At 33.6% G+C, this 17,386-nt stretch overlaps 1 long non-coding RNA gene across 2 annotated transcripts; it reads left to right on the top strand.

Annotated features, from left to right (window-relative positions):
- The first annotated feature begins 358 nt into the window (after nt 1-358).
- On the top strand, nt 359-16,691 carry LOC136275471 (uncharacterized). 2 transcript variants are annotated; one of them, XR_010714055.1, is made up of 6 exons: nt 359-578; nt 5,440-5,697; nt 5,788-5,926; nt 6,044-6,209; nt 6,630-6,694; nt 15,609-16,691. It is a non-coding gene; the product is annotated as an uncharacterized lncRNA (long non-coding RNA). The 2 variants fall into 2 exon arrangements; XR_010714056.1 differs by lacking the exon at nt 5,440-5,697 and having other exon boundaries at nt 378-578.
- The last annotated feature ends 695 nt before the right edge of the window (nt 16,692-17,386 follow it).

Raw genomic sequence — 17,386 nt, 5'->3', positions numbered from 1 at the left:
CTTTATAGCGACGATACAAATAGAGATCAGTATAGAATTAAAAAAAAAATATATATATATATCTATATATATATATATATATATATATATATATATATATATATATATATATATATATATATATATATATATATATATATATATATATATAATATATATATATATATATATATATATATATATATATATATATATATATATATATATATATATATATATAGTTATACAAATCCGTGTTGTGGGTTATTTCATATACCTCAGACTCACGTTGTGGGATCCTTAGGTGGTTTATGGGTCATCTATATTTTGACCCATAAACCATGTAGTTAAAAATTCATAGGGAGGTTGAAAATGGTATTATTAACATAAAAAACAAAAAAAAATGTTTTTTTGACCCACACGGATATATTGAAAAATGTCCCACAACTCAAAATCTATTTTTAGAACATCGCGTCAAAGCTACTAGTTTTTAACATTTTGTCTATCTATAAACATCCAGCGGGGTGTCCCACAAAACGGTTTTGTGATGCACGCAATGCATTGTTGGATATCAATGGCGGAGTACAGCAGTAACTTGGGTAAGTACTGAATATATTTGCTTATTAGCAGTAATTAGTAGGTCATATTTATAAAAATATGACGAGGAAGCAAAGATTATCGAACTAAAAGTACAATTAAGAAAAAATGGCGGACGCTCTTAGGCTGAAACGTCAAACGGCTGCCTTTTGACCATGCACCGATTCGTAATGCTGAAATGTCAAATGGCTGCCATGCACCGATTCGGAATGCAAGTGTCATTCTTCAGCTGTACAGTACATGGGGAACAAGTCTGCGAGTTCAGAAAACTTGTCTTGAGCGGTTAGATTACTTTTTTGTTCGTTTGCATACATAAAAATGTATTGTTTACAGGTGCAAGTAGAGAGTCCCCCAATACTCAACCCCGGGACTTGTTGAACATTTCTTCCTTAAATTATATTTGTTATGCACTAATTTGTACGACCGGATTGATTAAAGATTGTTTGCTTATCACTTCCCTGCCATGTATACAAACTGGTGTTCACTGGGGGATAGTAACCTAGCCTGGAGGCATATATACGGTAGCACATGCAACCCTGTGTCTTTGTTGTTGATCGAGTTTAAAGTAGTATATAATACTGTATATGAAATAGTTCACCGAAGATTTCATTTCACCCGCTAATGTTACGGTCCATCTATCGTCAGTGTAATTACATGTATTCCTTAAGATTTGGATATATCCTACCGTATTGCTTAAACAATAATAATTTATATATGTGCTTAATCATGATAATCGTTCACACCTCTGTGTGACTTTTATATTGTGTATATAATGAGTCAACCTCTCGAAGACTGCGGGCATGAGTAGCACGTGCCGAGAGTTCAACTGTGTATAAACAAAGTAGGCCCAACCCAGACTGATTTCAGAGACACCTGGTTTAGATTTCATTGAGAGTTTTATTTTGAATCTACAGAAAAAAAACTTGTAGATGTGTTCTATTATAAAAAGAATTCAGCTTTTTATTTCTACCCGGCGATATTTTTTCCTCCTTTAATTACAGACCCTGAAACGTACTACTACACCCAAAAAGCGTGCGACTTTCGTGCGAGAAACGTTTCGTGTTTAATTTAGCACCATTACGGAGATCCTGTGGAATTGTAGCCCTCTTCAGTAAACATCAGATATAAAAATCGGAGAGGGCTACATTATTGCAGCTAGATACATGAATAACACTTTTTCTATACACTTTTTCATACAGGAAGCATTATGATATCATATCATGTGAAAAAAAGACCATACAGTGCGAGTAACATTTATCATATCGTACAAAAAGCAATCCGTGCTATGCTAGGAAGGTATTGTAAAAACTGTATAGCGTGTGAGAAGCATGTGAGAAACATACAGCTGGTATAGTAGTGTGTTTCAGGTTTTTATTTGTATGAAGAAAAAAAAAACTGTATAGCGTGTGAGAAGCATGTGAGAAACATACAGCTGGTATAGTAGTGTGTTTCAGGTTTTTATTTGTATGAAGAAAAAAAAATTATTACCTCCTCTCCCCCCCCCCCCCCCCCCTATGGAGGGTAATCGTGTTCAAAAATCCAGACATGTAAACTTGTAAATCCGAAAATGCAATCGTGTTGATGTGTGAACCTGAGCATGAATATGTGTAATTCTGATCGTGTAACCTATAAAACTCGGGCGTAAACACGTGTAAGATTTGACTCAGTTCCTTCGCATGATGCACATTTTGCAACTTTATTGTTTACATTAGTTAATTAAACCTTCAACTTTGCACACTTTCAATCCGTAGTTTCTGCATTCGTAACTTCAGGCTCGGCAATAGCACATCTGACATGATACAAATTGACAAATGTAAAGTCTACAAGTTTGTCGAATTTTGACATGACCTGATATGGAAACAGTGACGTCACTGATAAAAAAAGGTTAGCTGCAGGTAAAGGCATGCCGTAATCGCCGGAATAGGGACGGAATAAATAGAAAAAAAAATATTAGGCAAGCCTATATTCATATTATCTCTGGATAACAACATTTCATAGAGTATTATTTTTCGGAAAATTAAATTATGATATTGGTGTACATTTTATCAAGAGAATGTATAAAAGATGCGAGTAAAAAATTCGATCGGCTTCAGATATCCTCTTAGAACTGAAAAAAATTACATTTAACGACTTTGTTTAAATACACGTGTATAAAGATATATACGCATTTTTATTCATAGGCGTCTGAACCGGGAGGGGGCCTAAAGGGGGGGGGGGAACTTAGCCCCCCCCCCCCCACTTTTTTGCCAAGTAAGACCTAACCATTAGGAACATAGCAACAGGGAGGATTCACCCCCCCCCCTACTTTTTCCTCGCAACAAACAAAATTGTTCCTTAAAAGACCTTAAAGAGAATGAAATATTAATAGTGATATTGAAAATTAGAGTCATAGTAGGTATACTAGCACACCCCCCTCCCCCCCCAACCACCACCATCACGGATTAGGAATTACATGATTTGGGGGGGGGAAATTGGGCAGGTAAGATTGGAGTTATTGGTATACCCTCCCCCACGGATTAGAATTTTCATGATTATGGGAACTTTTGTCAATATTTTTCATGATTAGTTTAGCCCCTCCCCCCCCCCCTTCAATTTGCTTCCGACGCCACTGTTATTAGAGTACATGCAACAAATTGTTAAAGTATAGGCCTCGGCTGAATTAGAAAATATCTCCAAATGCATCCTTATCGCTACCAAAAAGTTGTGACAAGACCCCCCCCCCCCCACGCGAAAAAATTTCACGGGGTCCGTCAGCTGAGTTGCAAAGTTATCGATAAGAAAAACAAACTATTTAAAGACATTGGTTTTGAGATTGTGATTACCCGGTAATATGAGACATAAGAAGCGACACCCTCTTTAAAAAAATGAATAAAAATTCCAAATATAAGGTTAACTGCATGTCGTGAAATTAAAATGTGTATAAATTATTTTAAGAAATGTTTCTTTGCATTGTCGGCAATATATAGGAAAAAAAACCTATCATGCAGGTAAAAATTGACATTTTTTAAAAATTATTTTAAGCAATTATTACGGGATTGAGTATGACGTCCTGAATGTCGGTTCAATACAGACTCACTTTGTGAAGTTGGCTGATGAAAATTTTCTGGAGAGCTAGTATAATACAGCTTTACAGCCACTTGTGAACTAGCTGCAGGTCTGTAGCTCCCTGTCTAAAAATACAGATGGACGATCTTTGAGCTACAGTGCCTCCCATAGTAAAACTTCAATTTACGGCGCACAAAAAATATGCGCTAGTTTTTTTTTATTATTATTGAAGATTGTGTCATTATTTATCTTTTACTTACACAACAATAAAAAGTATAAATACATGTAAAGTAACATAAATTTTTCCGCGAAAAATTACCAAATCCTTGCAGGTCGTTTATTCTAACTATTTCAGAAAAATAACAAGAGTAAAAATGGGGTACTCTATATGCAATGTTTTTGCCCAAAAATGACCAAGTTCAACAGCTGATATTTTTATAAATTATCAGAAATCAAAATCCTAGCAATTTGCATAATTCTGATATATACGTATAAATGATCTGCAAAAGAACAACTTCCTATCTTGAAAACTGTTCGAGGAGTTATCGGTACAATAAGGGTACCTTTTTGACAGCCATTCACCCGTCTGCAATTTTTACTATTTCAATAGTCGGAAAACCGGTTAAAAATTCACTCTCAAAATTCTTAGAATTCAGAGCAATGGAGTTACATGGGACCTCACGGCGGTCTTCGAACCCCATGCCGCTCAAAATATATTTACCCCCTTAGGAAATTTCTTGATCCGTCTCATTTCTAGAAAAGAGTACGCATTTACTTATATTCCAGTTTAAATTTAATTACATGTCATTTTTTTTTTTAGAGATATAAGATATTAGGCATTTCCTTTTATAATTCCATGAGAATTATATTACGGAAATTAGCGCATTCGTCACATCGGCAACGATTTTTTTTTCTACATGAACCTCTTCCTGTTTGGTCCAGTTTCAATCATACCTCAATTTTTTTTTCTAAAAATAATACTGGTGTTTTCGATAGAAAAGGTGTCGTTCAGTAAAAGCTTATTGCAACAGTTAAGCTGAATATTATGTTTAATTTTCGTTCATTCCGGTCCGGCGGTTACGGCATGCCTTTTCCCGCAGCAAGGCAGTTGCCATATAAGGTCATGTCAAAATTCGACAAACTTGTAGACTTTACATTTGTCAATTTGTATCATGTCAGATGTGATATTGCCGAACCTGGAGTTACGAACGCAGAAACTACGGATTGAAAGTGTGCAAAGTTGAAGGTTTAATTAACTACTGTAAACAATAAAGTTGCAAAATGTGCATCATGCGAAGGAACTGAGTCAAATCTTACACGTGTTTACGCCCGAGTTTTATAGGTTACTCGATCAGAATTACACATATTCATGCTCAGGTTCACACATCAACACGATTGCATATTCGGATTTACAAGTTTACATGTCTGGATTTTTGAACACGATTACCCTCCATACCCCCCCCCCCCCCCCCCCCAGAGCGTGCATGGGGAAAGGAATATTTTGATCTAAAGAGGTTTTATGAAGATAAATATTATTTGTTATTTTTAATTACATGTATATTCTAAATAATGCATCCCCCCCCCCCCCCCAAATATTTCATTTCATTTTGCGAGGGGATGCTCTGCTTTGCGGTGCCCTTGTATTTTTTAAAAATACATTGTGATTCATATATCGTTACCACTATATTGTGATATGTATTGTTGTTTCATAACGCATGCATTGTTCATATAACCATAATATTTCATCATATGAATGCTTATGTTTATATGTAACATTAGACTTTTTATCTAAGTATTGTTTCCATTATTATTTTACAGCATTGATAAGTATGAATCTTCCAAAAGCTTGGAAAGCACATTATTTAATGATGCAACCTCAGACAAGCCCAAAAATAATGCTGTTATGAAATTAATATTGAACAACTACCCATGGAAGCTTTGACTCTTTGCATGGAGGAATATTGATAGACAGTAGGAGATTAGATATGACTTTGGACTCTGTTGCAGTACTGTGATGCACGTTCCATAGATTCTTCTGAACACTGCACTGATTCATCAGCTGTCAGACATGAACAGGTATTTTTTATTAACAACATTACTTTTTTCAACACATGATTTACAAGCTTAACTCTAATTACAATGAAATATTTTTCAAATTTATAACAGAGAGCATTCTAGAGAGGGACACAATGGTAACTCATGTAGATGTTCCACTAACTAGTTAAGATGGGCTCTTAACTGATACTACAGTCTACTCAGGACCATGTAACTTCACATGTTCAACAGCTTTGGCATTTTACTACAGGTATTACCTTAAGTTACTCTTTCTGAAATATAGGGGAACATTTCAGTAACTACAGTAGACCTGTAGTAACTAAGTAACTAAAATTTCATTGACAATTATTCTTTGCCTGTACTCTAGGGAGGAATTTGAAGGCAAATCCTGTTGAAGCACACCCAGATGTTCCACAGATTCTGCAGAACAGTGAAGATCTGTTGCAGCACATTATTACCGTATATACTTGTTCAACAGATTCAACAGGTCATAAAGGACCATGTTGCAGAATATGTTCAACAGCCTTGCATAGGTATTTTTATTACACAAATACATGTATTCTGAATGATAGGGAATTTTTGTCAAGGCAGGACTTCACTAGAATATCATTGTTCTTTGTATACTATAGGGAGCATTTTGGAAGCGGCAGTTTTGCATATACCGCATAGTTTAGTGCTAGGATCTTTTTAAGAGCACTCGATTGGCGCAACAATTTTTGGACTATTTTTATCTCCTTAATAAGAAGACCTATGTATAAAGATAGAGAAAAGTAATAAGATTTTAAAGCTGAAATATTTAGATTTTTTTCTTTTGTAAATGATAGTTTATAACTAGACAAATCATATCAAAAAAATTAAAGAAGATCTGATGGTTAATTTATTAACCACCCAGCCTCCTTAAAGGATGCCATCCGAGTACTAATTAATCACCAAATCATTTTATTTCTTTTCAGAATATGAGATAGAAGCTTGTAATGGTAGTAGCATCAGCATTGTCTGGAAGGAACTATCAGTGAAGGTAATACATGCAGGTACATTATTTGAGGGTCCTCAACACCTGTTAAAAGTTCTGCATACAAGCCCATTTTCTTAATTAAAGATATTGATTTTTACCATGTGTTTTGACTTAAAAATTACCCCCCCCCACCCCCTTATAATCAGTTTTTTAAGGGGGGACTTTAAATTTCATTTCACTTCATTAAAATAAATGCTCCTCCAGTATTCACACTCAGAACCTGTGGGTTGGTAGACTGAGGGTAAACCCATAGCTGCACAGAGATATTTAAAACACCAATTATTGGCGATATAAACTGTTTCACATCGCGTTGAAATTGCCATGATGTGACGTATTGTCTTAAAAGTAGAAGTCACGATTCTTAATTTCGTTATTGTTTTAGTTATATTTTGTCACCACTTTTTAATCAGCCTTTATCCTTAACTTTGACAATGACAGCTTTTTCTCTGAAATGGAATTGTTTGTTCTGACATTTTCCCTGTAGATTGTTCATGATTTGTTTTGTGTCTTTGTGACATTGTGTATATGCAAACATATAACTGTGTGATTGCTCATGGTTTTTGGGTCACTGTCAAATATATGTATTTGTGTCTGTTCATAGATTAAACGTGGGTCATTGTCATATATATATATATGTTTGTGTCTGTTCATGGATTGTGGGTCATTGTCATATATATATATAAATATATATATATATACCGGTATATGTTTGTGTCTGTTCGTGGATTAAATGGGGGTCATTGTCATATATACATGTTTGTGTCTGTTCATGGATTGTGGGTCATTTTCATATATGTGTCTGTTCATGTATTAAATGCAGGTCATTGTCACACATACATGTTTGTGTCTGTTCATGGATTGTAGGTCATTGTCATATATATATATATACTATATATACCAGGGTTGTCGAAATATGTTCGTGGACAATAGCATTTTTATCATTTTAAATGGGTTAATTTATTCATATTATATATCTAAATCTTTGTCATAAAATTTCAGATCAAACCAAAGTGGTCTTTATTGTTTTCTATAGAAATAAAGTAAAATTTTAATGTATCAAAGGCTCGCAGAAAGTATGCACGTCCCAGCGCAAAAATTGTCCAAACTTTGTAATTGAGTTTTTAGATATGTATATTTACTGTTTTCATAATCTTCTATTGTGATGTAGTCTGTATTGTGTACATTATTTTCATACATCATTTAAAAATATTTTCAAACCAGCAGAGGACATTTAAAAGATATTACGGCAAGAATATGTCTTTTAAAACGCATGAAAAAGCAACTTCATCTGACCGCTGGCAATAAAAAAATTGTGTCAACTGAAGTAAAAAACTGAAATGAATGAAACGATTAAGGAAACTTATCCACAAGTGGCACAAGTGATATGTTGATGGAATATGCGATTGTACCTTCTGACCAAACGGTGAATGCGGCATATTACTCTCAATAAACCCAGTACTACGTCATTATAATTTAACGTCATACTGGGCTGTGCGGCCTGTATAGGCAATGTATATACATTCATAACTCCATTACAAAAATATACATTATTATGCTCTTTATTACAATATTATAATACCTTCCTGAAAATGGCGCTTCTATTTTGAATAAAATTACATGTGTCCACGAACTTTTCGGACAACCCTCGTATATATATACGTTTGTGTCTGTTCATGGATTGTGGGTCACTGTCATAGAGTTTTTGTTCTGCAATTTTTTCTGTGGATTGTTCATGGGTTTTTGTGTCTTTGAGTTTAGACATTTGTGCATATGCATGCATACATATTTAGTCAAAGATATATATGTGAATGCTCATGGTTTTTGGGTTGCTCTCATATCTACATGTATGTGTCTGTTCATGGGATGTGGATCACTGTCATGGATTGGTTGTTCTAACATTTTTCCTGTAGTTTGTTCACGCCTATTTTGTGTCTTTGAGTTTAGAAATTTGTGTAAGTGCAAATATATATGTGAATGCTAATGATTTTTGGGTTGCTGTCATATATACATGCTTTTGTCTGTTCATGGGATGTGGGTCATTCTAACAGATTGTTTGTTCATGAGGTTTTAGTGTCTTTGTACATAACGCCTCAACTACCTTATGTGGATGATGATGATACTTCAACATTAATTTACATGCTGATACTTCAACATCACATGCTGAAACTTTAACATTACAAGCTGATACTTTGTCTTTATATGATGATAGTTCTTTGTTACATGCTGATACTTCTTCATTATGTGATGGTACTTCACTCTGCGGTGATTCTAAAAATAGGGAAGGGTCATCTTGAGATTGAAATACATTAAAATTCAGAACTCATTGATGCCTGACAAGTTTTTAACACAGGGTTTTTTCTCTGTTTCGGAGATTGATCAGATATTACTAAGGTCCACTGAGACTAGTTTAATAGATCAAGATACTCAACAGATAATACCACTTGATTATGTGTTGTCCTTTAACAGAGTCATTTTATATTTAAAGAAAGCCTGCTTGGGAAAACCATTGGCGCTCCCCATCAGTGCATACAAATCAGGGGGTTCGAGGTACCCCAGGGGATTTTTTGTCCAAAAATGTGCATTCTGAAGTGAACCCAAGTTTATGGCGCTTGGTCAAAGTGGACCGCTAAAAGTATTCATAGCACCTAAACAAAGACTTCTGTCATTCAGGTTACATCAGATTTATGGGTGGGCTTTCCCTGGAGATCCACGTAAAGGAGTGGACAATGTAAGCACTAATTTTTTTCAACAGTACAGTTACTGCTAAAATCGGTTTCAACAGCGCACGTAGTCCCTAGCATCTGACTTCATGTAAGATATTGCAATCTGGAGGACGCAATGCTCTATCCTTTGTATGTAGTTTTACAATAATTTTATGAAAATGGAAATTCGATCATATGTAGATCAATAGATGAAATATTGTAAAATACGGGATCCCCCCCCCATTCCCTATTTTATATTTACTTGTTGACTTGTGATTGAGGGGTAGGACTGCCACCACCACCACCACCCCCCCCCCCCTCCCCCCTTAAATAAAAGATAGTTTGTGAGAAGCGCTGGGATCTAATGGATGATTGCTCATGCTCTGATTCCCTTAAGACAGAAAGTAAAATTGCTATTTAATGGCGTAGAATGCCCAATCCAAAGGGGGTAAAATAAATTTGAAGGCGCCTGCCTGCAGAATTAAAACAATCAACCTACAACATAAAACATACTCATAAAATTGGCATCCAATTTGAAGGCGCCTAAACAAAGACGAGTTACAATAAGGGGACTATGGAGTTGTTTGACACACAGAGATTTCGGCGCAAGTTCCAACAAATGTAATCAAAAGTGATGGTGCCCCCATTCCCTCCAGCATCCAGTTTCAGCTGAATGGCACAAGCCCTAGTATTGGGAATATAAGTTTTGATAATAACCAATGGGGTGTCCATATTTATATAAGGAAATAAGCATAAAAGAAGCTTGTTTAAATTGTTGGGTACAATGTAGCTTGAATTTAGTCTATTCTCTCCTTAGTAATATCCCTGAGTTTTATCGAATCACGATCCTGCTGCTTATGGCGAATTTAGAATCACCGCATACTGTAATACCATCATTTTATGAAATATCAGCATGTATTAGTGAAAGCATATAGTGAATACTAGGTATAATCATATAATAAAAAATTATCAGCATGTAATGTTATACTATCAGCATGTAATGATAATTGATAAATTATCATTAAATGAAGAAGTATCAGCATGTAAAGTTCACTTGATGTATCAGCATGTAATGTTGATTGATGATCAGCATGAAATGTTGAACTATCAGCATATTATGGGCATTATCTACATAAGACAGTTGAGGTGTTCCATTTCTTTGAGTTTTATTTGTGTTTGCATGTATATGTAATTTATATATATGTGAATGCTTATAGTTCTAAGGTTGCTATACTAATACATGTTTGTGTCTGTTCATGGATTGTGGTTCACTGTCATATATACATGTTTGTGTCTGTTCATGGATTGTGTATCACTGTCATATATATACATGCTTGTGTCTGTTCATGGATTGTGGGTCACTATCGTAGGTTAATTGTTGTATTATTTCTCCTGTACCATGTAGTTTGTTCATGACTTTTTTGTGTCTTTGAGTTTATACATTTGTATATATGCAAATATTTTAAAGGGGCACTGTCATGATTTTGGTCAAATTTTGTTTTTCTGTTTTCATTATTTACAATGCTTTAGGATATATTTCTAATGATCAAATGAAATTTGAGAGTCAGTCATTGAGTTACAAGCAAGATACAGAGCTCACAATTCTTTGTCATGTAAACCAGGATTGTGCCCTATTTTTTTATTTACATAGGTTCAATATACAAGTCTTTTTCAAGCTGATTTGTCTATCATTTTAAGAATAAAAGAACAGTTCCTAACATTTAATACATTCATTTTAGGTCTATAACTGGAATTTTTGCTTCAACATTCAAAATTAAAACAAAAGATTTGTTTACATAGCAAAGTAATTTCTTATTTAATTTTGGTCTCAAGCATTTTGATATTAGTATGATAGAATGCTGGAGAAAATTGTATCTAATTTGTTTGATGAATTATTGAACTGTATATACATGTTTGTGTCTGTTCATGGATTGTGGGTCATTGTCATGTATATACATGTTTGTATCTGTTCATGGATTGGGGGTCATTGTCGTATATTTACATCTACAAACTTTAAGTATAATTTCCTCAATTTCTTACGAAAGGTTATACTTAATTCATAGCTCTATAGAAACAGCCAGACTGAAATCTACACGCCCCATTTAACTATTGGTCGAAATCTACAGCGGCTGAAAGTGACAGGACTGAAATTAACACGCCCTGTTTATCGATTGATCTGAACCTACAGCGACCTAAGTAAAATCACGGACTGCATGAAATAATCATGATGATGTCAGACTGAAAGTCTCACAGGAGACGATTTGGCTGTTTCTTTTAGCTAACGTACATGTGTACGTTAACAGTAATTTAGTAAATTTTACTAACTTTTCATAATCAATTTATTAATTAGTTAAAGAAAGATGTTAATATAAACAATAAAATGCTTTCTTTGATGATTCATGCAGGTTATGAAGGTAGCGATCATTGCAGGAAAAATTTACATAACCCGCTAATGCAGGTTATTTAGCGGGTTATGTATTTTTCCTGCAATGTCACTACCTTCATATCCCGAATGAATCACTATAGAAAGCATTTTATTGTTTAAATATGTTACATGTTGGCGTCGATCTGTTCATGGATTGTGGGTCATTGTTGTAGATTTCTTATTTTAACATTTTTCAGTTGATTGTTCATGAGTTTTTATGTTTTTGAGTTTACTGATCAATAAATATTTGCTTTAACGGCGTATTGAACAACATGTAACTTCCAAGTAAAATGACTTGCTTATGGAAAGGAACGATATGATTAACATAATAGGATACACAGAAAAACCGTGAAGTTAAATGATAAACTTTCTAGGATTAACACTCGGTACTACTGGATTTGTGCATGATGATAGATCTGTATGCTTGATCAATAGGTCTGATAAATGATATGATAGTATAAGATTGTAAAAATATTGATGCGGGTACCATATATATATATGTTTGTATCAGTGTTCATGGATTGTGGGTCACTATCATATATTGTTTGTTTAAACATTTTTCATGTTATTTGTTTATGTGTTTTTTGTGTCTTCAAGTTTAGTCAATTGTGTATATGCATTCATACATATTGAGTTCAGACATTTGTAAATTCAAAGATATATATGTGAATGCTCATTGCTTTTGGAGTGCTGTCATATATATAAATGTTTTTGTCTGTTCATGGGATGTGGGTCACTCTCATAGAATGTTTGCTCAAACATTTTTCTTGTGACTTTGAGTTAGATATTTGATCTTTATGTTAATGTTTGGTTCTCTGTTATACTGTACCCGCAATGAATTTAACATGATAATAAAATGATAGGATAGAAACCACGCACGATATAATAGGATTGACGCATGTTATACATGTACATTGAAAAGTGTACATGCAAGATACGATAGGAATGATACACCAGAGGAAAGGATAAATGATGTTCATGATAAACATATAATATTAGCTCTAAATGATCTTCAAAATTAATGTGATAAATTAATGGCATAGTTTGATAAAAAAAATGTACAAATTAAGATACTTGCAGAAATCTTTTTATTAACAATTGCCTAGTTGTTAATCCTAGCTGCTTCATCTAAAGGGTATACAAAAATGACTTATTGGCTTACATGATTAATAATTTATCTGTATTTCTACATTTTTTTCATTACCGAACATCCCAGCCAAACACTACTAACATCTCATCCCAACATCGAATCCTGTGGAAAATAACAGGTTCAATAAAAATTCAACTGTTGTTTTTGATAAACATGTAAAATCCATACAATAACAAATTATATACAAATTACATGTAATGTTTACGCAGTTATAAACTCTAGTACATATGATTAAATGTAATACTATGAGCATTTAGTCTAGAAAAAAAATGTTACTGTAACCATGTTCCTATAAAGATCTTCAATTGTTCACATTAATCTTTTATTTCCATTACTTACATATATGATTAACATGTAATTTCAAATTTGATTTTTGTCACAAGAGTTTTGATATTAGTATGATAGAATGCTGGAGAAAATGTTACCTAATTTGTTTGATGAACTATTGTACTGTAAAAAAAAATGTTGGTGTCTGTTCATGGATTGTGGGTCATTGTCTTGTATATACATGTTTGGGTCTGTTTATGGATTGTGGGACATTGTCATGTATATGTATACCTGTTTGTGTCTGTTCATGAATTGTGGGTTATCATCATATATTTCTTATTCTAACATTTTTCTGTTGATTGTTCATGAGTTTTTGTGTCTTTGAGTTTACTTAATTGACATTTGTATACTGGATATATGCGTCCATACATATTGAGTTTGTACATATGTACAATGAAAAATATGTATGGGAATGCTTGTGGTTTTTGAATCTCTTTCATGTATAAATGTTTGTGTCTATTCATGAATTGTAGGTCACTGTCAGAGATTATTTGTTCTAACATTTTTCCTATAGTTTATTACTGTGTCTTTGAGTTTAGTTATCTGTTTATTTGCAAACATAATTACCAGGTACATGGGATGTTGGTCACTGTCATAGATTGTTTGCTCAAATATTTTTGCAGTGGGTTGTTTATGAGTTTGTTGTGTCTTTGAGGTCAGATATTTGACTGTTCATATGCGTACATATATATATTGCAAGTTTAGACATATGTTTATATGCAAATATTTGCATTTCCATTGTTCTTTCCCACTGTAAGCCCATACGGAGGAGCTGCAATTATTTCTCTATAATCGCAATTGCTCTGTCAGTATACTATGACGTCATAAAGGTGTAACGTTATATATACTTTTCCATGACGTTATAGATTTAAACCACTATACAATACATCATGTGTTTTTCTCCAACTCCATTAAAATTGACGTATTTACATGTAATATTAAAACATGTTTTTGATAACATTTTAAAGGAATTACTGTTATAACATATCATTGATTCTGTTAACAAATCTATGTGAATTAAAAAGATACATTACAGTCTGAATGCTTACTTTTGATGTAATAGCTAAATGTCAAGGTCTAGGCTAATACAGGGTATTTGCGAGTGGTAAAATGCAAATATAAGTAATAAACAACGATTATTTAGTGAACATGGCGTTATGAATAGCAACTGCTCTGCTGGCATATTTTCCATGATGCGCTAGCGTGCATCATGGAATATGCCAACAGAGCAATTGCTATTCATAACGCCATGTTCACTAAATAACATTGTTTATTTCTTAACGAGGCCGGGTCTAATTTTTTCTGCCCTAGATTTTTGAATGAAATTTTTTACAAGAATTACTACTGATATAATTATTATTTTAAGATTAAAAAATAAGACATTTACCACACCGTTTGTTTAAGGGGTCATCTCAAAGTGTGTTAATTTTTAACATAGGACCCTATGGGATTTTGCTTGGAATGTACCAAATTTGCACATTTTTTAAACTTCTGCCCTAGGGATTTCTTTTTCTGTTCTACATATTAAAGTTATTGCTAAAAGGCATCAAATGGTCAAATAAAAAAACCGTTTACCTCCTGGTTTGTTCCAGGGGTCTTATCAAAGTTGATTTTTGTATGCCCAATTTCCAAGATTTGTCAGTTAATGGCTATTTTTTATTTGACAAAGACGGAAAATGTTATATATATGGTATTATTAAAACATTCAGACATATTTAAGTAATAAATAAATATATAACATCACATATTAAGGGTAATTAATATAAAATACATTGTTAATGTCTTGAAATATATGAATTAAGCTATATCTAGGCGGGTTAAGAAAACGTGACAGAGGGCTAGGCTTGCTGAACCCTCTTCACCTTTTCGACCCGAGCCCAAGTATAGCTTATACTTCGAGACATTTATCTTTATTCCACAATATAACTTTAATTTTACTCTTCAAACGAGTTATTTTCGACAAATTTCGCTGAATATCTGCAGTTGAAACTATCCCGCCATGGCGTCAACAAAGCAAAAAGATGACGTCACAATACAAATGAAACGCTGCGCGAAAGCGTGCGTACTCGTTTTGTACTTGGCCTCGTTAAATATATACATTGATATGTGATCGCAGATAATTTTTTAGTTTTTAAACATTAAAGCATTATTACTTGAAAGATGTGGTCACAATTTACTGCAGCATAGTGTGTATACAAATTGAATACCAAGCCCTAGCATGTTATGAAAATGTGTTGCGTACACTATTATTTTAACTTACATGTACAATTGTAGAATTTAATTCACTGAACCTTTCTTATATTTGATTCACAGATTCTATTGAAGAACACAAGGATTATGTCCCAAGTGGTATAGAATCAGTGGATAAACCATCATGCACCACATTACCATCAAAGAAAAAATGGACAATGGAATAGGACATTTGAATTTTATATGGACTTTAAAGATTAAAGTGTATCAAGAGAGGCAGAAGCACTGAAAGTAAAAAAAACAAGTGCAAATTTCTTGCTGATAGAAGTATTCATCAGAAAAAGAGTAAAATGCAACATATGCTGAGACTTAATCAGCAGATACGAAAGCTGATTCCAATGAGCCCCCGTTAAACGTAATAGCGGAAGATGAGGATGCATATTTAGGACGTTTGGTCTTGCAGTAACAAATGATTCTGTAATAAACCCTTTAAATTTAAACAGTAATTGGAAGATTATCTCCTCATGAAATACCCTGGACTTATTTATAAACAAGAGTCGTCTATATGCTTCATGTTTTAGATTGAAGATTGAATGTGTATGTGTTATATCTGTATTACTCTCTCTGCTTCCCATCTGCAACATGTGTACCTGTGGTGTAACCTCATGGTTTAGTTTTTATTCGTTTTAAAATCTTAATATCAGCAATAAGATGTTGTAATTTCTTATGTGTTACTTTTATGTTTAAGGTCAAGTGAACATGATTGAAATATGTATTGCATATATTTTAAAAGTATATTACAATGTAATTTAGAATACTTAACGTTTTTAAAAAAGGACAATCATATTAATATCTAATATTTATATGTAGTGTATATTTCCCCTTATGTTTGCAGAGGACATCTGTGACGTTCAATTTCTCATGACACCTGTGGGTTTTAGCTCTGCTGGCCATAGACCAGAAGAGTGTATGCGATGATCTGTTTGTGTAGCTTTCTGTTTGTCTCTCTGTGAACAATTTTCAAATGCTACTACTATTACAGCTATCAAGAATGTTCACATATATATACATGTCTTGTGTTTGAAATCATGCATGACACATTTTTCTAACTTTGAGAAATAGAATATATAATCTTTAACTGACAAAAGTGTTCCCTTATTAATATTGTTTTACCTCTGCAAATAAAGGTATCATGGTATAAAGGATTTACCTTGTCTGTCTGTTAATCTGTGTCTACATTACAAGTGTTGAGGATGGATTGCTATGCCATAGCAATATTTTTGGTGGGGGTTATGCATTTGCTGCTGCCTTTATTTGACACAGAGATGGTCATGGTCATGTAGGGATTCGTCATGACCTAGACGTGGTAGTACATGGACAAGGTGACAAGGAAAATAATGATTTGGGGTATTACCCTAATACAAAGTCACAAGGAAAAGCGTATAGGACATTTTGATGTGGCCTAAGCTATAACCGAGATAAGTTGTTCACACCTTAATTTTTACAAGTAGTTTCAAACCAATGGCATTTGACACTTTAGGCGTCAATGATTTTAGTGAAGAGGTTTTCTGGTCTGTTACCATATTCTCTTTGAAGATAATTATAGAAACCAAACTTAGAAAACAATGTATTTGAAGACATTTTATTTTTTTTATCTTTGACACCGGTTAAGGACAATGTTTTGATCTATGTTCATCTTATCAAAACGGGTACACAGACCAAACTTCTTCCTGAGATGCATTAACATATACTAGACAGTATATGATCATTTCAAAGCATGCTTTGCATGCTGCTTCTGACTTAAATTACATAAGTCTGTGATTCATAAGCACAGTATCTATATCTTTTTATTTCAAGGGGTTTACAAAGTAAATTTCTTCAGTGCATCACTGGCTGCTCTG

Source organism: Magallana gigas, chromosome 1, assembly GCF_963853765.1.
Source record: "Magallana gigas chromosome 1, xbMagGiga1.1, whole genome shotgun sequence".
In the NCBI taxonomy this organism is placed as follows: Eukaryota; Metazoa; Mollusca; class Bivalvia; order Ostreida; family Ostreidae; genus Magallana; species Magallana gigas.
The sequence above is the reverse complement of the archived record's forward strand: the minus strand, read 5'-3'. Positions and strand labels throughout refer to the sequence as shown.